At 53.4% G+C, this 24,345-nt stretch overlaps 12 non-coding genes across 12 annotated transcripts; all 12 read left to right on the forward strand.

Moving 5' to 3' along the window:
• The first annotated feature begins 631 nt into the window (after positions 1-631).
• trnad-guc lies at positions 632-703 on the forward strand. Its single transcript has one exon. It is a non-coding gene; the product is annotated as a tRNA-Asp (tRNA).
• A 4,532-nt stretch (positions 704-5,235) lies between these two features.
• On the forward strand, positions 5,236-5,307 carry trnad-guc. The gene has a single exon. It is a non-coding gene; the product is annotated as a tRNA-Asp (tRNA).
• Positions 5,308-6,539: 1,232 nt separating this feature from the next.
• trnad-guc lies at positions 6,540-6,611 on the forward strand. Its single transcript has one exon. It is a non-coding gene; the product is annotated as a tRNA-Asp (tRNA).
• A 3,990-nt stretch (positions 6,612-10,601) lies between these two features.
• trnad-guc lies at positions 10,602-10,673 on the forward strand. The gene has a single exon. It is a non-coding gene; the product is annotated as a tRNA-Asp (tRNA).
• A 3,446-nt stretch (positions 10,674-14,119) lies between these two features.
• On the forward strand, positions 14,120-14,191 carry trnad-guc. Its single transcript has one exon. It is a non-coding gene; the product is annotated as a tRNA-Asp (tRNA).
• A 2,930-nt stretch (positions 14,192-17,121) lies between these two features.
• On the forward strand, positions 17,122-17,193 carry trnad-guc. The gene has a single exon. It is a non-coding gene; the product is annotated as a tRNA-Asp (tRNA).
• A 1,602-nt stretch (positions 17,194-18,795) lies between these two features.
• On the forward strand, positions 18,796-18,867 carry trnad-guc. Its single transcript has one exon. It is a non-coding gene; the product is annotated as a tRNA-Asp (tRNA).
• An 839-nt stretch (positions 18,868-19,706) lies between these two features.
• Positions 19,707-19,778, forward strand: trnad-guc. The gene has a single exon. It is a non-coding gene; the product is annotated as a tRNA-Asp (tRNA).
• An 839-nt stretch (positions 19,779-20,617) lies between these two features.
• Positions 20,618-20,689, forward strand: trnad-guc. Its single transcript has one exon. It is a non-coding gene; the product is annotated as a tRNA-Asp (tRNA).
• Positions 20,690-21,702: 1,013 nt separating this feature from the next.
• Positions 21,703-21,774, forward strand: trnad-guc. The gene has a single exon. It is a non-coding gene; the product is annotated as a tRNA-Asp (tRNA).
• Positions 21,775-22,613: 839 nt separating this feature from the next.
• Positions 22,614-22,685, forward strand: trnad-guc. Its single transcript has one exon. It is a non-coding gene; the product is annotated as a tRNA-Asp (tRNA).
• Positions 22,686-23,510: 825 nt separating this feature from the next.
• On the forward strand, positions 23,511-23,582 carry trnad-guc. Its single transcript has one exon. It is a non-coding gene; the product is annotated as a tRNA-Asp (tRNA).
• The last annotated feature ends 763 nt before the right edge of the window (positions 23,583-24,345 follow it).

The raw sequence follows: 24,345 nt of genomic DNA on the forward strand, positions 1-24,345 counted from the left end.
TATTAGCAAGTCGTGTTGTATGTGTACCCCGGAGCTATACATTGTGCGGCTGTCAAAAAATCTGAGTGAGTACAGTTTGCTTTTTATAGCGCGTTTACAGGACAACTTGGAGAGAATCTGCAATTGGCTCACACGCATCTACACCCGGGCATGGTCAAAGCCTACACCCCAGCCTGCTTACTGCCAATCGGCTTGATACTCCCTCACTCCAAAGGTGTCCCAGCTACCCCTCGACAAAATCGCGACTGTTTGCGGTCCTGGCTCCCAGTAGCAAACTACAGCATTAGGCTGTCTTTAAACAACTGCTGAGTGTCTATGGGATCAAGTTGCATAATCTCGGGCCTAAACTCCCGCAACTGGCTCCTGGCTGCTGAGCCTGCATGTGCGACCTCTGCAGCTAATCCAGCGTGCAGCAGCTCGGCTGGTCTTCAGCCTACCCAAGTTCTGCCGCACTACACCGCTCCTCTGCACCCTGCACTGGCCAAAGGAGAGCAGTGTCATCGGGCCTCATCGCCAAAAAGGGTCATATCGAAGAAGAGTGAGGGCTTGAAGTCAACGCCCTGCGCTACGCTGCGTGACGAAATGACGGGCAGAGTCTGCCCGACACGTGCCAAGGTCAGCGTGGGCGCCGTCCTCGTTAGTATAGTGGACAGTATCTCCGCCTGTCACGCGGAAGACCGGGGTTCGATTCCCCGACGGGGAGACTGGACTTTTCTACCAGCTGCTGATTATTCACCAAGAAAGACCAAAAGAATAACAGCAGCATCGAGCGTGACCGCTGTCCGACCGAGGCGAGGATATGCTTAGCTTCCCCATTAACAAAAGACAATAAGCCAAGCAGAAAAAGGCAATAGCAACACTTGACTGTATGAGTCAATTTCTCAGTTCCTGTCTGTCGCCTTTATTAGCAAGTCGTGTTGTATTGTGTACCCCGGAGCTATACATTGTGCGGCTGTCAAAAAATCTGAGTGAGTACAGTTTGCTTTTTATAGCGCGTTTACAGGACAACTTGGAGAGAATCTGCAATTGGCTCACACGCATCCTACACCCGGGCATGGTCAAAGCCTACACCCCAGCCTGCTACTGCCAATCGGCTTGATACTCCCTCACTCCAAAGGTGTCCCAGCTACCCCTCGACAAAATCGCGACTGTTTGCGGTCCTGGCTCCAGTAGCAAACTACAGCATTAGGCTGTCTTTAAACAACTGCTGAGTGTCTATGGGATCAAGTTGCATAATCATCTCGGGCCTAAACTCCCGCAACTGGCTCCTGGCTGCTGAGCCTGCATGTGCCGACCTCTGCAGCTAATCCAGCGTGCAGCAGCTCGGCTGGTCTTCAGCCTACCCAAGTTCTGCCGCACTACACCGCTCCTCTGCACCCTGCACTGGCCAAAGGAGAGCAGTGTCAATCGGGCCTCATCGCCAAAAAGGGTCATATCGAAGAAGAGTGAGGGCTTGAAGTCAACGCCCTGCGCTACGCTGCGTGACAAAATGACGGGCAGAGTCTGCCCGACACACGTGCCAAGGTCAGCGTGGGCGCCGTCCTCGTTAGTTATAGTGGACAGTATCTCCGCCTGTCACGCGGAAGACCGGGGTTCGATTCCCCGACGGGGAGACTGGACTTTTCTACCAGCTGCTGATTATTCACCAAGAAAGACCAAAAAAAGAATAACGCAGCATCGAGCGTGACGCCGCTGTCGACCGAGGCGAGGATATGCTTAGCTTCCCATTAACAAAAGACAATAAGCCAAGCAGAAAAAGGCAATAGCAACACTTGACTGTATGAGTCAATTTCTCAGTTCCTGTCTCATCGGGCCTCATCGCCAAAAGGGTCATATCGAAGAAGAGTGAGGGCTTGAAGTCAACGCCCTGCGCTACGCTGCGTGACAAAACGGGCAGAGTCTGCCGACACACGTGCCAAGGTCACGCGGGCGCCGTCCTCGTTAGTATAGCAACACTTGACTGTATGAGTCAATTTCTCAGTTCCTGTCTGTCGCCTTTATTAGCAAGTCGTGTTGTATTGTGTACCCCGGAGCTACATTGTGCGGCTGTCAAAAAATCTGAGTGAGTACAGTTTGCTTTTTATAGCGCGTTTACAGGACAACTTGGAGAGAATCTGCAATTGGCTCACACGCATCCTACACCCGGGCATGGTCAAAGCCTACACCCCAGCCTGCTACTGCCAATCGGCTTGATACCCTCCTCAAAGGTGTCCAGCTACCCCTCGACAAAATCGCGACTGTTTGCGGTCCTGCTCCAGTAGCAAACTACAGCATTAGGCTGTCTTTAAACAACTGCTGAGTGTCTATGGGATCAAGTTGCATAATCATCTCGGGCCTAAACTCCCGCAACTGGTCCTGGCTGCTGAGCCTGCATGTGCGACCTCTGCAGCTAATCCAGCGTGCAGCAGCTCGGCTGGTCTTCAGCCTACCCAAGTTCTGCCGCACTACACGCTCCTCTGCACCCTGCACTGGCCAAAGGAGAGCAGTGTCAATCGGGCTCATCGCCAAAAAGGGTCATATCGAAGAAGAGTGAGGGCTTGAAGTCAACGCCCTGCGCTACGCTGCGTGACAAAATGACGGGCAGAGTCTGCCCGACACACGTGCCAAGGTCAGCGTTGGCGCCGTCCTCGTTAGTATAGTGGACAGTAGCAAACTACAGCATTAGGCTGTCTTTAAACAACTGCTGAGTGTCTATGGGATCAAGTTGCATAATCATCTCGGGCCTAAAACTCCCGCAACTGGCTCCTGGCTGCTGAGCCTCCATGTGCCGACCTCTGCAGCTAATCCAGCGTGCAGCAGCTCGGCTGGTCTTCAGCCTACCAAGTTCTGCCGCACTACACCGCTCCTCTGCACCCTGCACTGGCCAAAGGAGAGCAGTGTCAATCGGGCCTCATCGCCAAAAAGGGTCATATCGAAGAAGAGTGAGGGCTTGAAGTCAACGCCCTGCGCTACGCTGCGTGACGAAATGACGGGCAGAGTCTGCCCGACACACGTGCCAAGGTCAGCGTGGGCGCCGTCCTCGTTAGTATAGTGGACAGTATCTCCGCCTGTCACGCGGAAGACCGGGGTTCGATTCCCGACGGGGAGACTGGACTTTTCTACCAGCTGCTGATTATTCACCAAGAAAGACCAAAAGAATAACAGCAGCATCGAGCGTGACGCCGCTGTCCGACCGAGGCGAGGATATGCTTAGCTTCCCCATTAACAAAAGACAATAAGCCAAGCAGAAAAAGGCAATAGCAACACTTGACTGTATGAGTCAATTTCTCAGTTCCTGTCTGTCGCCTTTATTAGCAAGTCGTGTTGTATTGTGTACCCCGGAGCTATACATTGTGCGGCTGTCAAAAAATCTGAGTGAGTACAGTTTGCTTTTTATAGCGCGTTTACAGGACAACTTGGAGAGAATCTGCAATTGGCTCACACGCATCCTACACCCGGGCATGGTCAAAGCCTACACCCCAGCCTGCTACTGCCAATCGGCTTGATACTCCCTCACTCCAAAGGTGTCCCAGCTACCCCTCGACAAAATCGCGACTGTTTGCGGTCCTGGCTCCAGTAGCAAACTACAGCATTAGGCTGTCTTTAAACAACTGCTGAGTGTCTATGGGATCAAGTTGCATAATCATCTTGGGCCTAAACTCCCGCAACTGGCTCCTGGCTGCTGAGCCTGCATGTGCCGACCTCTGCAGCTAATCCAGCGTGCAGCAGCTCGGCTGGTCTTCAGCCTACCCAAGTTCTGCCGCACTACACCGCTCCTCTGCACCCTGCACTGGCCAAAGGAGAGCAGTGTCAATCGGGCCTCATCGCCAAAAAGGGTCATATCGAAGAAGAGTGAGGGCTTGAAGTCAACGCCCTGCGCTACGCTGCGTGACAAAATGACGGGCAGAGTCTGCCCGACACACGTGCCAAGGTCAGCGTTGGCGCCGTCCTTGTTAGTATAGTGGACAGTATCTCCGCCTGTCACGCGGAAGACCGGGGTTCGATTCCCCGACGGGGAGACTGGACTTTTCTACCAGCTGCTGATTATTCACCAAGAAAGACCAAAAGAATAACAGCAGCATCGAGCGTGACGCGCTGTCCGACCGAGGCGAGGATATGCTTAGCTTCCCCATTAACAAAAGACAATAGCCAAGCAGAAAAGGCAATAGCAACACTTGACTGTATGAGTCAATTTCTCAGTTCCTGTCTCATCGGGCCTCATCGCCAAAAAGGGTCATATCGAAGAAGAGTGAGGGCTTGAAGTCAACGCCCTGCGCTACGCTGCGTGACAAAATGACGGGCAGAGTCTGCCCGACACACGTGCCAAGGTCAGCGCGGGCGCCGTCCTCGTTAGTATAGTGGACAGTATCTCCGCCTGTCACGCGGAAGATCGGGGTTCGATTCCCCGACGGGGAGACTGGACTTTTCTACCAGCTGCTGATTATTCACCAAGAAAGACCAAAAGAATAACAGCAGCATCGAGCGTGACGCCGCTGTCCGACCGAGGCGAGGATATGCTTAGCTTCCCCATTAACAAAAGACAATAAGCCAAGCAGAAAAAGGCAATAGCAACACTTGACTGTATGAGTCAATTTCTCAGTTCCTGTCTGTCGCCTTTATTAGCAAGTCGTGTTGTATTGTGTACCCCGGAGCTATACATTGTGCGGCTGTCAAAAAATCTGAGTGAGTACAGTTTGCTTTTTATAGCGCGTTTACAGGACAACTTGGAGAGAATCTGCAATTGGCTCACACGCATCCTACACCCCGGGCATGGTCAAAGCCTACACCCCAGCCTGCTACTGCCAATCGGCTTGATACTCCCTCACTCCAAAGGTGTCCCAGCTACCCCTCGACAAAATCGCGACTGTTTGCGGTCCTGGCTCCAGTAGCAAACTACAGCATTAGGCTGTCTTTAAACAACTGCTGAGTGTCTATGGGATCAAGTTGCATAATCATCTCGGGCCTAAACTCCCGCAACTGGCTCCTGGCTGCTGAGCCTGCATGTGCCGACCTCTGCAGCTAATCCAGCGTGCAGCAGCTCGGCTGGTCTTCAGCCTACCCAAGTTCTGCCGCACTACACCGCTCCTCTGCACCCTGCACTGGCCAAAGGAGAGCAGTGTCAATCGGGCCTCATCGCCAAAAAGGGTCATATCGAAGAAGAGTGAGGGCTTGAAGTCAACGCCCTGCGCTACGCTGCGTGACGAAATGACGGGCAGAGTCTGCCCGACACACGTGCCAAGGTCAGCGCGGGCGCCGTCCTCGTTAGTATAGTGGACAGTATCTCCGCCTGTCACGCGGAAGACCGGGGTTCGATTCCCCGACGGGGAGACTGGACTTTTCTACCAGCTGCTGATTATTCACCAAGAAAGACCAAAAGAATAACAGCAGCATCGAGCGTGACGCCGCTGTCCGACCGAGGCGAGGATATGCTTAGCTTCCCCATTAACAAAAGACAATAAGCCAAGCAGAAAAAGGCAATAGCAACACTTGACTGTATGAGTCAATTTCTCAGTTCCTGTCTGTCGCCTTTATTAGCAAGTCGTGTTGTATTGTGTACCCCGGAGCTATACATTGTGCGGCTGTCAAAAAATCTGAGTGAGTACAGTTTGCTTTTTATAGCGCGTTTACAGGACAACTTGGAGAGAATCTGCAATTGGCTCACACGCATCCTACACCCCGGGCATGGTCAAAGCCTACACCCCAGCCTGCTACTGCCAATCGGCTTGATACTCCCTCACTCCAAAGGTGTCCCAGCTACCCCTCGACAAAATCGCGACTGTTTGCGGTCCTGGCTCCAGTAGCAAACTACAGCATTAGGCTGTCTTTAAACAACTGCTGAGTGTCTATGGGATCAAGTTGCATAATCATCTCGGGCCTAAACTCCCGCAACTGGCTCCTGGCTGCTGAGCCTGCATGTGCCGACCTCTGCAGCTAATCCAGCGTGCAGCAGCTCGGCTGGTCTTCAGCCTACCCAAGTTCTGCCGCACTACACCGCTCCTCTGCACCCTGCACTGGCCAAAGGAGAGCAGTGTCAATCGGGCCTCATCGCCAAAAAGGGTCATATCGAAGAAGAGTGAGGGCTTGAAGTCAACGCCCTGCGCTACGCTGCGTGACAAAATGACGGGCAGAGTCTGCCCGACACACGTGCCAAGGTCAGCGTTGGCGCCGTCCTCGTTAGTATAGTGGACAGTAGCAAACTACAGCATTAGGCTGTCTTTAAACAACTGCTGAGTGTCTATGGGATCAAGTTGCATAATCATCTCGGGCCTAAACTCCCGCAACTGGCTCCTGGCTGCTGAGCCTCCATGTGCCGACCTCTGCAGCTAATCCAGCGTGCAGCAGCTCGGCTGGTCTTCAGCCTACCCAAGTTCTGCCGCACTACACCGCTCCTCTGCACCCTGCACTGGCCAAAGGAGAGCAGTGTCAATCGGGCCTCATCGCCAAAAAGGGTCATATCGAAGAAGAGTGAGGGCTTGAAGTCAACGCCCTGCGCTACGCTGCGTGACGAAATGACGGGCAGAGTCTGCCCGACACACGTGCCAAGGTCAGCGTGGGCGCCGTCCTCGTTAGTATAGTGGACAGTATCTCCGCCTGTCACGCGGAAGACCGGGGTTCGATTCCCCGACGGGGAGACTGGACTTTTCTACCAGCTGCTGATTATTCACCAAGAAAGACCAAAAGAATAACAGCAGCATCGAGCGTGACGCCGCTGTCCGACCGAGGCGAGGATATGCTTAGCTTCCCCATTAACAAAAGACAATAAGCCAAGCAGAAAAAGGCAATAGCAACACTTGACTGTATGAGTCAATTTCTCAGTTCCTGTCTGTCGCCTTTATTAGCAAGTCGTGTTGTATTGTGTACCCCGGAGCTATACATTGTGCGGCTGTCAAAAAATCTGAGTGAGTACAGTTTGCTTTTTATAGCGCGTTTACAGGACAACTTGGAGAGAATCTGCAATTGGCTCACACGCATCCTACACCCCGGGCATGGTCAAAGCCTACACCCCAGCCTGCTACTGCCAATCGGCTTGATACTCCCTCACTCCAAAGGTGTCCCAGCTACCCCTCGACAAAATCGCGACTGTTTGCGGTCCTGGCTCCAGTAGCAAACTACAGCATTAGGCTGTCTTTAAACAACTGCTGAGTGTCTATGGGATCAAGTTGCATAATCATCTGGGCCTAAACTCCCGCAACTGGCTCCTGGCTGCTGAGCCTGCATGTGCCGACCTCTGCAGCTAATCCAGCGTGCAGCAGCTCGGCTGGTCTTCAGCCTACCCAAGTTCTGCCGCACTACACCGCTCCTCTGCACCCTGCACTGGCCAAAGGAGAGCAGTGTCAATCGGGCCTCATCGCCAAAAAGGGTCATATCGAAGAAGAGTGAGGGCTTGAAGTCAACGCCCTGCGCTACGCTGCGTGACAAAATGACGGGCAGAGTCTGCCCGACACACGTGCCAAGGTCAGCGTTGGCGCCGTCCTTGTTAGTATAGTGGACAGTATCTCCGCCTGTCACGCGGAAGACCGGGGTTCGATTCCCCGACGGGGAGACTGGACTTTTCTACCAGCTGCTGATTATTCACCAAGAAAGACCAAAAGAATAACAGCAGCATCGAGCGTGACGCCGCTGTCCGACCGAGGCGAGGATATGCTTAGCTTCCCCATTAACAAAAGACAATAAGCCAAGCAGAAAAAGGCAATAGCAACACTTGACTGTATGAGTCAATTTCTCAGTTCCTGTCTCATCGGGCCTCATCGCCAAAAAGGGTCATATCGAAGAAGAGTGAGGGCTTGAAGTCAACGCCCTGCGCTACGCTGCGTGACAAAATGACGGGCAGAGTCTGCCCGACACACGTGCCAAGGTCAGCGCGGGCGCCGTCCTCGTTAGTATAGTGGACAGTATCTCCGCCTGTCACGCGGAAGATCGGGGTTCGATTCCCCGACGGGGAGACTGGACTTTTCTACCAGCTGCTGATTATTCACCAAGAAAGACCAAAAGAATAACAGCAGCATCGAGCGTGACGCCGCTGTCCGACCGAGGCGAGGATATGCTTAGCTTCCCCATTAACAAAAGACAATAAGCCAAGCAGAAAAAGGCAATAGCAACACTTGACTGTATGAGTCAATTTCTCAGTTCCTGTCTGTCGCCTTTATTAGCAAGTCGTGTTGTATTGTGTACCCCGGAGCTATACATTGTGCGGCTGTCAAAAAATCTGAGTGAGTACAGTTTGCTTTTTATAGCGCGTTTACAGGACAACTTGGAGAGAATCTGCAATTGGCTCACACGCATCCTACACCCGGGCATGGTCAAAGCCTACACCCCAGCCTGCTACTGCCAATCGGCTTGATACTCCCTCACTCCAAAGGTGTCCCAGCTACCCCTCGACAAAATCGCGACTGTTTGCGGTCCTGGCTCCAGTAGCAAACTACAGCATTAGGCTGTCTTTAAACAACTGCTGAGTGTCTATGGGATCAAGTTGCATAATCATCTCGGGCCTAAACTCCCGCAACTGGCTCCTGGCTGCTGAGCCTGCATGTGCCGACCTCTGCAGCTAATCCAGCGTGCAGCAGCTCGGCTGGTCTTCAGCCTACCCAAGTTCTGCCGCACTACACCGCTCCTCTGCACCCTGCACTGGCCAAAGGAGAGCAGTGTCAATCGGGCCTCATCGCCAAAAAGGATCATATCGAAGAAGAGTGAGGGCTTGAAGTCAACGCCCTGCGCTACGCTGCGTGACGAAATGACGGGCAGAGTCTGCCCGACACACGTGCCAAGGTCAGCGCGGGCGCCGTCCTCGTTAGTATAGTGGACACTATCTCCGCCTGTCACACGGAAGACCGGGGTTCGATTCCCCGACGGGGAGACTGGACTTTTCTACCAGCTGCTGATTATTCACCAAGAAAGACCAAAAGAATAACAGCAGCATCGAGCGTGACGCCGCTGTCCGACCGAGGCGAGGATATGCTTAGCTTCCCCATTAACAAAAGACAATAAGCCAAGCAGAAAAAGGCAATAGCAACACTTGACTGTATGAGTCAATTTCTCAGTTCCTGTCTGTCGCCTTTATTAGCAAGTCGTGTTGTATTGTGTACCCCGGAGCTATACATTGTGCGGCTGTCAAAAAATCTGAGTGAGTACAGTTTGCTTTTTATAGCGCGTTTACAGGACAACTTGGAGAGAATCTGCAATTGGCTCACACGCATCCTACACCCCGGGCATGGTCAAAGCCTACACCCCAGCCTGCTACTGCCAATCGGCTTGATACTCCCTCACTCCAAAGGTGTCCCAGCTACCCCTCGACAAAATCGCGACTGTTTGCGGTCCTGGCTCCAGTAGCAAACTACAGCATTAGGCTGTCTTTAAACAACTGCTGAGTGTCTATGGGATCAAGTTGCATAATCATCTCGGGCCTAAACTCCCGCAACTGGCTCCTGGCTGCTGAGCCTGCATGTGCCGACCTCTGCAGCTAATCCAGCGTGCAGCAGCTCGGCTGGTCTTCAGCCTACCCAAGTTCTGCCGCACTACACCGCTCCTCTGCACCCTGCACTGGCCAAAGGAGAGCAGTGTCAATCGGGCCTCATCGCCAAAAAGGGTCATATCGAAGAAGAGTGAGGGCTTGAAGTCAACGCCCTGCGCTACGCTGCGTGACAAAATGACGGGCAGAGTCTGCCCGACACACGTGCCAAGGTCAGCGTTGGCGCCGTCCTCGTTAGTATAGTGGACAGTAGCAAACTACAGCATTAGGCTGTCTTTAAACAACTGCTGAGTGTCTATGGGATCAAGTTGCATAATCATCTCGGGCCTAAACTCCCGCAACTGGCTCCTGGCTGCTGAGCCTCCATGTGCCGACCTCTGCAGCTAATCCAGCGTGCAGCAGCTCGGCTGGTCTTCAGCCTACCCAAGTTCTGCCGCACTACACCGCTCCTCTGCACCCTGCACTGGCCAAAGGAGAGCAGTGTCAATCGGGCCTCATCGCCAAAAAGGGTCATATCGAAGAAGAGTGAGGGCTTGAAGTCAACGCCCTGCGCTACGCTGCGTGACAAAATGACGGGCAGAGTCTGCCCGACACACGTGCCAAGGTCAGCGCGGGCGCCGTCCTCGTTAGTATAGTGGACAGTATCTCCGCCTGTCACGTGGAAGACCGGGGTTCGATTCCCCGACGGGGAGACTGGACTTTTCTATCGGCTTGATACTCCCTCACTCCAAAGGTGTCCCAGCTACCCCTCGACAAAATCGCGACTGTTTGCGGTCCTGGCTCCAGTAGCAAACTACAGCATTAGGCTGTCTTTAAACAACTGCTGAGTGTCTATGGGATCAAGTTGCATAATCATCTCGGGCCTAAACTCCCGCAACTGGCTCCTGGCTGCTGAGCCTGCATGTGCCGACCTCTGCAGCTAATCCAGCGTGCAGCAGCTCGGCTGGTCTTCAGCCTACCCAAGTTCTGCCGCACTACACCGCTCCTCTGCACCCTGCACTGGCCAAAGGAGAGCAGTGTCAATCGGGCCTCATCGCCAAAAAGGGTCATATCGAAGAAGAGTGAGGGCTTGAAGTCAACGCCCTGCGCTACGCTGCGTGACAAAATGACGGGCAGAGTCTGCCCGACACACGTGCCAAGGTCAGCGTTGGCGCCGTCCTCGTTAGTATAGTGGACAGTATCTCCGCCTGTCACGCGGAAGACCGGGGTTCGATTCCCCGACGGGGAGACTGGACTTTTCTACCAGCTGCTGATTATTCACCAAGAAAGACCAAAAGAATAACAGCAGCATCGAGCGTGACGCCGCTGTCCGACCGAGGCGAGGATATGCTTAGCTTCCCCATTAACAAAAGACAATAAGCCAAGCAGAAAAAGGCAATAGCAACACTTGACTGTATGAGTCAATTTCTCAGTTCCTGTCTGTCGCCTTTATTAGCAAGTCGTGTTGTATTGTGTACCCCGGAGCTATACATTGTGCGGCTGTCAAAAAATCTGAGTGAGTACAGTTTGCTTTTTATAGCGCGTTTACAGGACAACTTGGAGAGAATCTGCAATTGGCTCACACGCATCCTACACCCCGGGCATGGTCAAAGCCTACACCCCAGCCTGCTACTGCCAATCGGCTTGATACTCCCTCACTCCAAAGGTGTCCCAGCTACCCCTCGACAAAATCGCGACTGTTTGCGGTCCTGGCTCCAGTAGCAAACTACAGCATTAGGCTGTCTTTAAACAACTGCTGAGTGTCTATGGGATCAAGTTGCATAATCATCTCGGGCCTAAACTCCCGCAACTGGCTCCTGGCTGCTGAGCCTGCATGTGCCGACCTCTGCAGCTAATCCAGCGTGCAGCAGCTCGGCTGGTCTTCAGCCTACCCAAGTTCTGCCGCACTACACCGCTCCTCTGCACCCTGCACTGGCCAAAGGAGAGCAGTGTCAATCGGGCCTCATCGCCAAAAAGGTCATATCGAAGAAGAGTGAGGGCTTGAAGTCAACGCCCTGCGCTACGCTGCGTGACAAAATGACGGGCAGAGTCTGCCCGACACACGTGCCAAGGTCAGCGTTGGCGCCGTCCTCGTTAGTATAGTGGACAGTAGCAAACTACAGCATTAGGCTGTCTTTAAACAACTGCTGAGTGTCTATGGGATCAAGTTGCATAATCATCTCGGGCCTAAACTCCCGCAACTGGCTCCTGGCTGCTGAGCCTCCATGTGCCGACCTCTGCAGCTAATCCAGCGTGCAGCAGCTCGGCTGGTCTTCAGCCTACCCAAGTTCTGCCGCACTACACCGCTCCTCTGCACCCTGCACTGGCCAAAGGAGAGCAGTGTCAATCGGGCCTCATCGCCAAAAAGGGTCATATCGAAGAAGAGTGAGGGCTTGAAGTCAACGCCCTGCGCTACGCTGCGTGACAAAATGACGGGCAGAGTCTGCCCGACACACGTGCCAAGGTCAGCGTTGGCGCCGTCCTTGTTAGTATAGTGGACAGTATCTCCGCCTGTCACGCGGAAGACCGGGGTTCGATTCCCCGACGGGGAGACTGGACTTTTCTACCAGCTGCTGATTATTCACCAAGAAAGACCAAAAGAATAACAGCAGCATCGAGCGTGACGCCGCTGTCCGACCGAGGCGAGGATATGCTTAGCTTCCCCATTAACAAAAGACAATAAGCCAAGCAGAAAAAGGCAATAGCAACACTTGACTGTATGAGTCAATTTCTCAGTTCCTGTCTGTCGCCTTTATTAGCAAGTCGTGTTGTATTGTGTACCCCGGAGCTATACATTGTGCGGCTGTCAAAAAATCTGAGTGAGTACAGTTTGCTTTTTATAGCGCGTTTACAGGACAACTTGGAGAGAATCTGCAATTGGCTCACACGCATCCTACACCCCGGGCATGGTCAAAGCCTACACCCCAGCCTGCTACTGCCAATCGGCTTGATACTCCCTCACTCCAAAGGTGTCCCAGCTACCCCTCGACAAAATCGCGACTGTTTGCGGTCCTGGCTCCAGTAGCAAACTACAGCATTAGGCTGTCTTTAAACAACTGCTGAGTGTCTATGGGATCAAGTTGCATAATCATCTCGGGCCTAAACTCCCGCAACTGGCTCCTGGCTGCTGAGCCTGCATGTGCCGACCTCTGCAGCTAATCCAGCGTGCAGCAGCTCGGCTGGTCTTCAGCCTACCCAAGTTCTGCCGCACTACACCGCTCCTCTGCACCCTGCACTGGCCAAAGGAGAGCAGTGTCAATCGGGCCTCATCGCCAAAAAGGGTCATATCGAAGAAGAGTGAGGGCTTGAAGTCAACGCCCTGCGCTACGCTGCGTGACAAAATGACGGGCAGAGTCTGCCCGACACACGTGCCAAGGTCAGCGTTGGCGCCGTCCTCGTTAGTATAGTGGACAGTAGCAAACTACAGCATTAGGCTGTCTTTAAACAACTGCTGAGTGTCTATGGGATCAAGTTGCATAATCATCTCGGGCCTAAACTCCCGCAACTGGCTCCTGGCTGCTGAGCCTCCATGTGCCGACCTCTGCAGCTAATCCAGCGTGCAGCAGCTCGGCTGGTCTTCAGCCTACCCAAGTTCTGCCGCACTACACCGCTCCTCTGCACCCTGCACTGGCCAAAGGAGAGCAGTGTCAATCGGGCCTCATCGCCAAAAAGGGTCATATCGAAGAAGAGTGAGGGCTTGAAGTCAACGCCCTGCGCTACGCTGCGTGACGAAATGACGGGCAGAGTCTGCCCGACACACGTGCCAAGGTCAGCGTGGGCGCCGTCCTCGTTAGTATAGTGGACAGTATCTCCGCCTGTCACGCGGAAGACCGGGGTTCGATTCCCCGACGGGAGACTGGACTTTTCTACCAGCTGCTGATTATTCACCAAGAAAGACCAAAAGAATAACAGCAGCATCGAGCGTGACGCCGCTGTCCGACCGAGGCGAGGATATGCTTAGCTTCCCCATTAACAAAAGACAATAAGCCAAGCAGAAAAAGGCAATAGCAACACTTGACTGTATGAGTCAATTTCTCAGTTCCTGTCTGTCGCCTTTATTAGCAAGTCGTGTTGTATTGTGTACCCCGGAGCTATACATTGTGCGGCTGTCAAAAAATCTGAGTGAGTACAGTTTGCTTTTTATAGCGCGTTTACAGGACAACTTGGAGAGAATCTGCAATTGGCTCACACGCATCCTACACCCCGGGCATGGTCAAAGCCTACACCCCAGCCTGCTACTGCCAATCGGCTTGATACTCCCTCACTCCAAAGGTGTCCCAGCTACCCCTCGACAAAATCGCGACTGTTTGCGGTCCTGGCTCCAGTAGCAAACTACAGCATTAGGCTGTCTTTAAACAACTGCTGAGTGTCTATGGGATCAAGTTGCATAATCATCTTGGGCCTAAACTCCCGCAACTGGCTCCTGGCTGCTGAGCCTCCATGTGCCGACCTCTGCAGCTAATCCAGCGTGCAGCAGCTCGGCTGGTCTTCAGCCTACCCAAGTTCTGCCGCACTACACCGCTCCTCTGCACCCTGCACTGGCCAAAGGAGAGCAGTGTCAATCGGGCCTCATCGCCAAAAAGGGTCATATCGAAGAAGAGTGAGGGCTTGAAGTCAACGCCCTGCGCTACGCTGCGTGACGAAATGACGGGCAGAGTCTGCCCGACACACGTGCCAAGGTCAGCGTGGGCGCCGTCCTCGTTAGTATAGTGGACAGTATCTCCGCCTGTCACGCGGAAGACCGGGGTTCGATTCCCCGACGGGGAGACTGGACTTTTCTACCAGCTGCTGATTATTCACCAAGAAAGACCAAAAGAATAACAGCAGCATCGAGCGTGACGCCGCTGTCCGACCGAGGCGAGGATATGCTTAGCTTCCCCATTAACAAAAGACAATAAGCCAAGCAGAAAAAGGCAATAGCAACACTTGACTGTATGAGTCAATTTCTCAGTTCCTGTCTCATCGGGCCTCATCGCCAAAAGGGTCATATCGAAGAAGAGTGAGGGCTTGAAGTCAACGCCCTGCGCTACGCTGCGTGACAAAATGACGGGCAGAGTCTGCCCGACACACGTGCCAAGGTCAGCGCGGGCGCCGTCCTCGTTAGTATAGTGGACAGTATCTCCGCCTGTCACGCGGAAGACCGGGGTTCGATTCCCCGACGGGAGACTGGACTTTTCTACCAGCTGCTGATTATTCACCAAGAAAGACCAAAAGAATAACAGCAGCATCGAGCGTGACGCCGCTGTCCGACGAGGCGAGGATATGCTTAGCTTCCCCATTAACAAAAGACAATAAGCCAAGCAGAAAAAGGCAATAGCAACACTTGACTGTATGAGTCAATTTCTCAGTTCCTGTCTGTCGCCTTTATTAGCAAGTCGTGTTGTATTGTGTACCCCGGAGCTATACATTGTGCGGCTGTCAAAAAATCTGAGTGAGTACAGTTTGCTTTTTATAGCGCGTTTACAGGACAACTTGGAGAGAATCTGCAATTGGCTCACACGCATCCTACACCCCGGGCATGGTCAAAGCCTACACCCCAGCCTGCTACTGCCAATCGGCTTGATACTCCCTCACTCCAAAGGGTCCCAGCTACCCCTCGACAAAATCGCGACTGTTTGCGGTCCTGGCTCCAGTAGCAAACTACAGCATTAGGCTGTCTTTAAACAACTGCTGAGTGTCTATGGGATCAAGTTGCATAATCATCTCGGGCCTAAACTCCCGCAACTGGCTCCTGGCTGCTGAGCCTGCATGTGCCGACCTCTGCAGCTAATCCAGCGTGCAGCAGCTCGGCTGGTCTTCAGCCTACCCAAGTTCTGCCGCACTACACCGCTCCTCTGCACCCTGCACTGGCCAAAGGAGAGCAGTGTCAATCGGGCCTCATCGCCAAAAAGGGTCATATCGAAGAAGAGTGAGGGCTTGAAGTCAACGCCCTGCGCTACGCTGCGTGACGAAATGACGGGCAGAGTCTGCCCGACACACGTGCCAAGGTCAGCGTGGGCGCCGTCCTCGTTAGTATAGTGGACAGTATCTCCGCCTGTCACGCGGAAGACCGGGTTCGATTCCCCGACGGGGAGACTGGACTTTTCTACCAGCTGCTGATTATTCACCAAGAAAGACCAAAGAATAACAGCAGCATCGAGCGTGACGCCGCTGTCCGACCGAGGCGAGGATATGCTTAGCTTCCCCATTAACAAAAGACAATAAGCCAAGCAGAAAAAGGCAATAGCAACACTTGACTGTATGAGTCAATTTCTCAGTTCCTGTCTGTCGCCTTTATTAGCAAGTCGTGTTGTATTGTGTACCCCGGAGCTATACATTGTGCGGCTGTCAAAAAATCTGAGTGAGTACAGTTTGCTTTTTATAGCGCGTTTACAGGACAACTTGGAGAGAATCTGCAATTGGCTCACACGCATCCTACACCCCGGGCATGGTCAAAGCCTACACCCCAGCCTGCTACTGCCAATCGGCTTGATACTCCCTCACTCCAAAGGTGTCCCAGCTACCCCTCGACAAAATCGCGACTGTTTGCGGTCCTGGCTCCAGTAGCAAACTACAGCATTAGGCTGTCTTTAAACAACTGCTGAGTGTCTATGGGATCAAGTTGCATAATCATCTCGGGCCTAAACTCCCGCAACTGGCTCCTGGCTGCTGAGCCTGCATGTGCCGACCTCTGCAGCTAATCCAGCGTGCAGCAGCTCGGCTGGTCTTCAGCCTACCCAAGTTCTGCCGCACTACACCGCTCCTCTGCACCCTGCACTGGCCAAAGGAGAGCAGTGTCAATCGGGCCTCATCGCCAAAAAGGGTCATATCGAAGAAGAGTGAGGGCTTGAAGTCAACGCCCTGCGCTACGCTGCGTGACAAAATGACGGGCAGAGTCTGCCCGACACACGTGCCAAGGTCAGCGTTGGCGCCGTCCTCGTTAGTATAGTGGACAGTAGCAAACTACAGCATTAGGCTGTCTTTAAACAACTGCTGAGTGTCTATGGGATCAAGTTGCATAATCATCTCGGGCCTAAACTCCCGCAACTGGCTCCTGGCTGCTGAGCCTGCATGTGCCGACCTCTGCAGCTAATCCAGCGTGCAGCAGCTCGGCTGGTCTTCAGCCTACCCAAGTTCTGCCGCACTACACCGCTCCTCTGCACCCTGCACTGGCCAAAGGAGAGCAGTGTCAATCGGGCCTCATCGCCAAAAAGGGTCATATCGAAGAAGAGTGAGGGCTTGAAGTCAACGCCCTGCGCTACGCTGCGTGACAAAATGACGGGCAGAGTCTGCCCGACACACGTGCCAAGGTCAGCGTTGGCGCCGTCCTCGTTAGTATAGTGGACAGTAGCAAACTACAGCATTAGGCTGTCTTTAAACAACTGCTGAGTGTCTATGGGATCAAGTTGCATAATCATCTCGGGCCTAAACTCCCGCAACTGGCTCCTGGCTGCTGAGCCTGCATGTGCCGACCTCTGCAGCTAATCCAGCGTGCAGCAGCTCGGCTGGTCTTCAGCCTACCCAAGTTCTGCCGCACTACACCGCTCCTCTGCACCCTGCACTGGCCAAAGGAGAGCAGTGTCAATCGGGCCTCATCGCCAAAAAGGGTCATATCGAAGAAGAGTGAGGGCTTGAAGTCAACGCCCTGCGCTACGCTGCGTGACGAAATGACGGGCAGAGTCTGCCCGACACACGTGCCAAGGTCAGCGTGGGCGCCGTCCTCGTTAGTATAGTGGACAGTATCTCCGCCTGTCACGCGGAAGACCGGGGTTCGATTCCCCGACGGGGAGACTGGACTTTTCTACCAGCTGCTGATTATTCACCAAGAAAGACCAAAAGAATAACAGCAGCATCGAGCGTGACGCCGCTGTCCGACCGAGGCGAGGATATGCTTAGCTTCCCCATTAACAAAAGGCAATAGCAACACTTGACTGTATGAGTCAATTTCTCAGTTCCTGTCTGTCGCCTTTATTAGCAAGTCGTGTTGTATTGTGTACCCCGGAGCTATACATTGTGCGGCTGTCAAAAAATCTGAGTGAGTACAGTTTGCTTTTTATAGCGCGTTTACAGGACAACTTGGAGAGAATCTGCAATTGGCTCACACGCATCCTACACCCCGGGCATGGTCAAAGCCTACACCCCAGCCTGCTACTGCCAATCGGCTTGATACTCCCTCACTCCAAAGGTGTCCCAGCTACCCCTCGACAAAATCGCGACTGTTTGCGGTCCTGGCTCCAGTAGCAAACTACAGCATTAGGCTGTCTTTAAACAACTGCTGAGTGTCTATGGGATCAAGTTGCATAATCATCTCGGGCCTAAACTCCCGCAACTGGCTCCTGGCTGCTGAGCCTGCATGTGCCGACCTCTGCAGCTAATCCAGCGTGCAGCAGCTCGGCTGGTCTTCAGCCTACCCAAGTTCTGCCGCACTACACCGCTCCTCTGCACCCTGCACTGGCCAAAGGAGAGCAGTGTCAATCGGGCCTCATCGCCAAAAAGGGTCATATCGAAGAAGAGTGAGGGCTTGAAGTCAACGCCCTGCGCTACGCTGCGTGACAAAATGACGGGCAGAGTCTGCCCGACACACGTGCCAAGGTCAGCGTTGGCGCCGTCCTCGTTAGTATAGTGGACAGTAGCAAACTACAGCATTAGGCTGTCTTTAAACAACTGCTGAGTGTCTATGGGATCAAGTTGCATAATCATCTCGGGCCTAAACTCCCGCAACTGGCTCCTGGCTGCTGAGCCTGCATGTGCCGACCTCTGCAGCTAATCCAGCGTGCAGCAGCTCGGCTGGTCTTCAGCCTACCCAAGTTCTGCCGCACTACACCGCTCCTCTGCACCCTGCACTGGCCAAAGGAGAGCAGTGTCAATCGGGCCTCATCGCCAAAAAGGGTCATATCGAAGAAGAGTGAGGGCTTGAAGTCAACGCCCTGCGCTACGCTGCGTGACAAAATGACGGGCAGAGTCTGCCCGACACACGTGCCAAGGTCAGCGTTGGCGCCGTCCTCGTTAGTATAGTGGACAGTAGCAAACTACAGCATTAGGCTGTCTTTAAACAACTGCTGAGTGTCTATGGGATCAAGTTGCATAATCATCTCGGGCCTAAACTCCCGCAACTGGCTCCTGGCTGCTGAGCCTGCATGTGCCGACCTCTGCAGCTAATCCAGCGTGCAGCAGCTCGGCTGGTCTTCAGCCTACCCAAGTTCTGCCGCACTACACCGCTCCTCTGCACCCTGCACTGGCCAAAGGAGAGCAGTGTCAATCGGGCCTCATCGCCAAAAAGGGTCATATCGAAGAAGAGTGAGGGCTTGAAGTCAACGCCCTGCGCTACGCTGCGTGACGAAATGACGGGCAGAGTCTGCCCGACACACGTGCCAAGGTCAGCGTGGGCGCCGTCCTCGTTAGTATAGTGGACAGTATCTCCGCCTGTCACGCGGAAGACCGGGGTTCGATTCCCCGACGGGGAGACTGGACTTTTCTACCAGCTGCTGATTATTCACCAAGAAAGACCAAAAGAATAACAGCAGCATCGAGCGTGACGCCGCTGTCCGACCGAGGCGAGGATATGCTTAGCTTCCCCATTAACAAAAGACAATAAGCCAAGCAGAAAAAGGCAATAGCAACACTTGACTGTATGAGTCAATTTCTCAGTTCCTGTCTGTCGCCTTTATTAGCAAGTCGTGTTGTATTGTGTACCCCGGAGCTATACATTGTGCGGCTGTCAAAAAATCTGAGTGAGTACAGTTTGCTTTTTATAGCGCGTTTACAGGACAACTTGGAGAGAATCTGCAATTGGCTCACACGCATCCTACACCCCGGGCATGGTCAAAGCCTACACCCCAGCCTGCTACTGCCAATCGGCTTGATACTCCCTCACTCCAAAGGTGTCCCAGCTACCCCTCGACAAAATCGCGACTGTTTGCGGTCCTGGCTCCAGTAGCAAACTACAGCATTAGGCTGTCTTTAAACAACTGCTGAGTGTCTATGGGATCAAGTTGCATAATCATCTCGGGCCTAAACTCCCGCAACTGGCTCCTGGCTGCTGAGCCTCATGTGCCGACCTCTGCAGCTAATCCAGCGTGCAGCAGCTCGGCTGGTCTTCAGCCTACCCAAGTTCTGCCGCACTACACCGCTCCTCTGCACCCTGCACTGGCCAAAGGAGAGCAGTGTCAATCGGGCCTCATCGCCAAAAAGGGTCATATCGAAGAAGAGTGAGGGCTTGAAGTCAACGCCCTGCGCTACGCTGCGTGACGAAATGACGGGCAGAGTCTGCCCGACACACGTGCCAAGGTCAGCGTGGGCGCCGTCCTCGTTAGTATAGTGGACAGTATCTCCGCCTGTCACGCGGAAGACCGGGGTTCGATTCCCCGACGGGGAGACTGGACTTTTCTACCAGCTGCTGATTATTCACCAAGAAAGACCAAAAGAATAACAGCAGCATCGAGCGTGACGCCGCTGTCCGACCGAGGCGAGGATATGCTTAGCTTCCCCATTAACAAAAGACAATAAGCCAAGCAGAAAAAGGCAATAGCAACACTTGACTGTATGAGTCAATTTCTCAGTTCCTGTCTGTCGCCTTTATTAGCAAGTCGTGTTGTATTGTGTACCCCGGAGCTATACATTGTGCGGCTGTCAAAAAATCTGAGTGAGTACAGTTTGCTTTTTATAGCGCGTTTACAGGACAACTTGGAGAGAATCTGCAATTGGCTCACACGCATCCTACACCCCGGGCATGGTCAAAGCCTACACCCCAGCCTGCTACTGCCAATCGGCTTGATACTCCCTCACTCCAAAGGTGTCCCAGCTACCCCTCGACAAAATCGCGACTGTTTGCGGTCCTGGCTCCAGTAGCAAACTACAGCATTAGGCTGTCTTTAAACAACTGCTGAGTGTCTATGGGATCAAGTTGCATAATCATCTCGGGCCTAAACTCCCGCAACTGGCTCCTGGCTGCTGAGCCTCCATGTGCCGACCTCTGCAGCTAATCCAGCGTGCAGCAGCTCGGCTGGTCTTCAGCCTACCCAAGTTCTGCCGCACTACACCGCTCCTCTGCACCCTGCACTGGCCAAAGAGAGCAGTGTCAATCGGGCCTCATCGCCAAAAAGGGTCATATCGAAGAAGAGTGAGGGCTTGAAGTCAACGCCCTGCGCTACGCTGCGTGACGAAATGACGGGCAGAGTCTGCCCGACACACGTGCCAAGGTCAGCGTGGGCGCCGTCCTCGTTAGTATAGTGGACAGTATCTCCGCCTGTCACGCGGAAGACCGGGGTTCGATTCCCCGACGGGGAGACTGGACTTTTCTACCAGCTGCTGATTATTCACCAAGAAAGACCAAAAGAATAACAGCAGCATCGAGCGTGACGCCGCTGTCCGACCGAGGCGAGGATATGCTTAGCTTCCCCATTAACAAAAGACTCCGCCTCCGACAGTATCTCCGCCTGTCACGCCGAAGACCGGGGTTCGATTCCCCGACGGGGAGACTGGACTTTTCTACCAGCTGCTGATTATTCACCAAGAAAGACCAAAAGAATAACAGCAGCATCGAGCGTGACGCCGCTGTCCGACCGAGGCGAGGACATTAACAAAAGACAATAAGCCAAGCAGAAAAAGGCAATAGCAACACTTGACTGTATGAGTCAATTTCTCAGTTCCTGTCTGTCGCCTTTATTAGCAAGTCGTGTTGTATTGTGTACCCCGAGCTATACATTGTGCGGCTGTCAAAAAATCTGAGTGAGTACAGTTTGCTTTTTATAGCGCGTTTACAGGACAACTTGGAGAGAATCTGCAATTGGCTCACACGCATCCTACACCCGGGCATGGTCAAAGCCTACACCCCAGCCTGCTACTGCCAATCGGCTTGATACTCCCTCACTCCAAAGGTGTCCCAGCTACCCCTCGACAAAATCGCGACTGTTTGCGGTCCTGGCTCCAGTAGCAAACTACAGCATTAGGCTGTCTTTAAACAACTGCTGAGTGTCTATGGGATCAAGTTGCATAATCATCTCGGGCCTAAACTCCCGCAACTGGCTCCTGGCTGCTGAGCCTCCATGTGCCGACCTCTGCAGCTAATCCAGCGTGCAGCAGCTCGGCTGGTCTTCAGCCTACCCAAGTTCTGCCGCACTACACCGCTCCTCTGCACCCTGCACTGGCCAAAGGAGAGCAGTGTCAATCGGGCCTCATCGCCAAAAAGGGTCATATCGAAGAAGAGTGAGGGCTTGAAGTCAACGCCCTGCGCTACGCTGCGTGACGAAATGACGGGCAGAGTCTGCCCGACACACGTGCCAAGGTCAGCGTGGGCGCCGTCCTCGTTAGTATAGTGGACAGTATCTCCGCCTGTCACGCGGAAGACCGGGGTTCGATTCCCCGACGGGGAGACTGGACTTTTCTACCAGTTGCTGATTATTCACCAAGAAAGACCAAAAGAATAACAGCAGCATCGAGCGTGACGCCGCTGTCCGACCGAGGCGAGGATATGCTTAGCTTCCCCATTAACAAAAGACAATAAGCCAAGCGAAAAAGGCAATAGCAACACTTGACTGTATGAGTCAATTTCTCAGTTCCTGTCTGTCGCCTTTATTAGCAAGTCGTGTTGTATTGTGTACCCCGGAGCTATACATTGTGCGGCTGTCAAAAAATCTGAGTGAGTACAGTTTGCTTTTTATAGCGCGTTTACAGGACAACTTGGAGAGAATCTGCAATTGGCTCACACGCATCCTACACCCCGGGCATGGTCAAAGCCTACACCCCAGCCTGCTACTGCCAATCGGCTTGATACTCCCTCACTCCAAAGGTGTCCCAGCTACCCCTCGACAAAATCGCGACTGTTTGCGGTCCTGGCTCCAGTAGCAAACTACAGCATTAGGCTGTCTTTAAACAACTGCTGAGTGTCTATGGGATCAAGTTGCATAATCATCTCGGGCCTAAACTCCCGCAACTGGCTCCTGGCTGCTGAGCCTGCATGTGCCGACCTCTGCAGCTAATCCAGCGTGCAGCAGCTCGGCTGGTCTTCAGCCTACCCAAGTTCTGCCGCACTACACCGCTCCTCTGCACCCTGCACTGGCCAAAGGAGAGCAGTGTCAATCGGGCCTCATCGCCAAAAAGGGTCATATCGAAGAAGAGTGAGGGCTTGAAGTCAACGCCCTGCGCTACGCTGCGTGACGAAATGACGGGCAGAGTCTGCCCGACACACGTGCCAAGGTCAGCGTGGGCGCCGTCCTCGTTAGTATAGTGGACAGTATCTCCGCCTGTCACGCGGAAGACCGGGGTTCGATTCCCCGACGGGGAGACTGGACTTTTCTACCAGCTGCTGATTATTCACCAAGAAAGGCCAAAAGAATAACAGCAGCATCGAGCGTGACGCCGCTGTCCGACCGAGGCGAGGACATTAACAAAAGACAATAAGCCAAGCAGAAAAAGGCAATAGCAACACTTGACTGTATGAGTCAATTTCTCAGTTCCTGTCTGTCGCCTTTATTAGCAAGTCGTGTTGTATTGTGTACCCCGGAGCTATACATTGTGCGGCTGTCAAAAAATCTGAGTGAGTACAGTTTGCTTTTTATAGCGCGTTTACAGGACAACTTGGAGAGAATCTGCAATTGGCTCACACGCATCCTACACCCCGGGCATGGTCAAAGCCTACACCCCAGCCTGCTACTGCCAATCGGCTTGATACTCCCTCACTCCAAAGGTGTCCCAGCTACCCCTCGACAAAATCGCGACTGTTTGCGGTCCTGGCTCCAGTAGCAAACTACAGCATTAGGCTGTCTTTAAACAACTGCTGAGTGTCTATGGGATCAAGTTGCATAATCATCTCGGGCCTAAACTCCCGCAACTGGCTCCTGGCTGCTGAGCCTCCATGTGCCGACCTCTGCAGCTAATCCAGCGTGCAGCAGCTCGGCTGGTCTTCAGCCTACCCAAGTTCTGCCGCACTACACCGCTCCTCTGCACCCTGCACTGGCCAAAGGAGAGCAGTGTCAATCGGGCCTCATCGCCAAAAAGGGTCATATCGAAGAAGAGTGAGGGCTTGAAGTCAACGCCCTGCGCTACGCTGCGTGACGAAATGACGGGCAGAGTCTGCCCGACACACGTGCCAAGGTCAGCGTGGGCGCCGTCCTCGTTAGTATAGTGGACAGTATCTCCGCCTGTCACGCGGAAGACCGGGGTTCGATTCCCCGACGGGGAGACTGGACTTTTCTACCAGCTGCTGATTATTCACCAAGAAAGACCAAAAGAATAACAGCAGCATCGAGCGTGACGCCGCTGTCCGACCGAGGCGAGGATATGCTTAGCTTCCCCATTAACAAAAGACAATAAGCCAAGCAGAAAAAGGCAATAGCAACACTTGACTGTATGAGTCAATTTCTCAGTTCCTGTCTGTCGCCTTTATTAGCAAGTCGTGTTGTATTGTGTACCCCGGAGCTATACATTGTGCGGCTGTCAAAAAATCTGAGTGAGTACAGTTTGCTTTTTATAGCGCGTTTACAGGACAACTTGGAGAGAATCTGCAATTGGCTCACACGCATCCTACACCCCGGGCATGGTCAAAGCCTACACCCCAGCCTGCTACTGCCAATCGGCTTGATACTCCCTCACTCCAAAGGTGTCCCAGCTACCCCTCGACAAAATCGCGACTGTTTGCGGTCCTGGCTCCAGTAGCAAACTACAGCATTAGGCTGTCTTTAAACAACTGCTGAGTGTCTATGGGATCAAGTTGCATAATCATCTCGGGCCTAAACTCCCGCAACTGGCTCCTGGCTGCTGAGCCTGCATGTGCCGACCTCTGCAGCTAATCCAGCGTGCAGCAGCTCGGCTGGTCTTCAGCCTACCCAAGTTCTGCCGCACTACACCGCTCCTCTGCACCCTGCACTGGCCAAAGGAGAGCAGTGTCAATCGGGCCTCATCGCCAAAAAGGGTCATATCGAAGAAGAGTGAGGGCTTGAAGTCAA

Source organism: Micropterus salmoides, unplaced genomic scaffold, assembly GCF_014851395.1.
Source record: "Micropterus salmoides isolate LMB-PRFRI ecotype aquatic unplaced genomic scaffold, ASM1485139v1 Ms_hic_scaffold_4170, whole genome shotgun sequence".
Classification (NCBI taxonomy): Eukaryota; Metazoa; Chordata; class Actinopteri; order Centrarchiformes; family Centrarchidae; genus Micropterus; species Micropterus salmoides.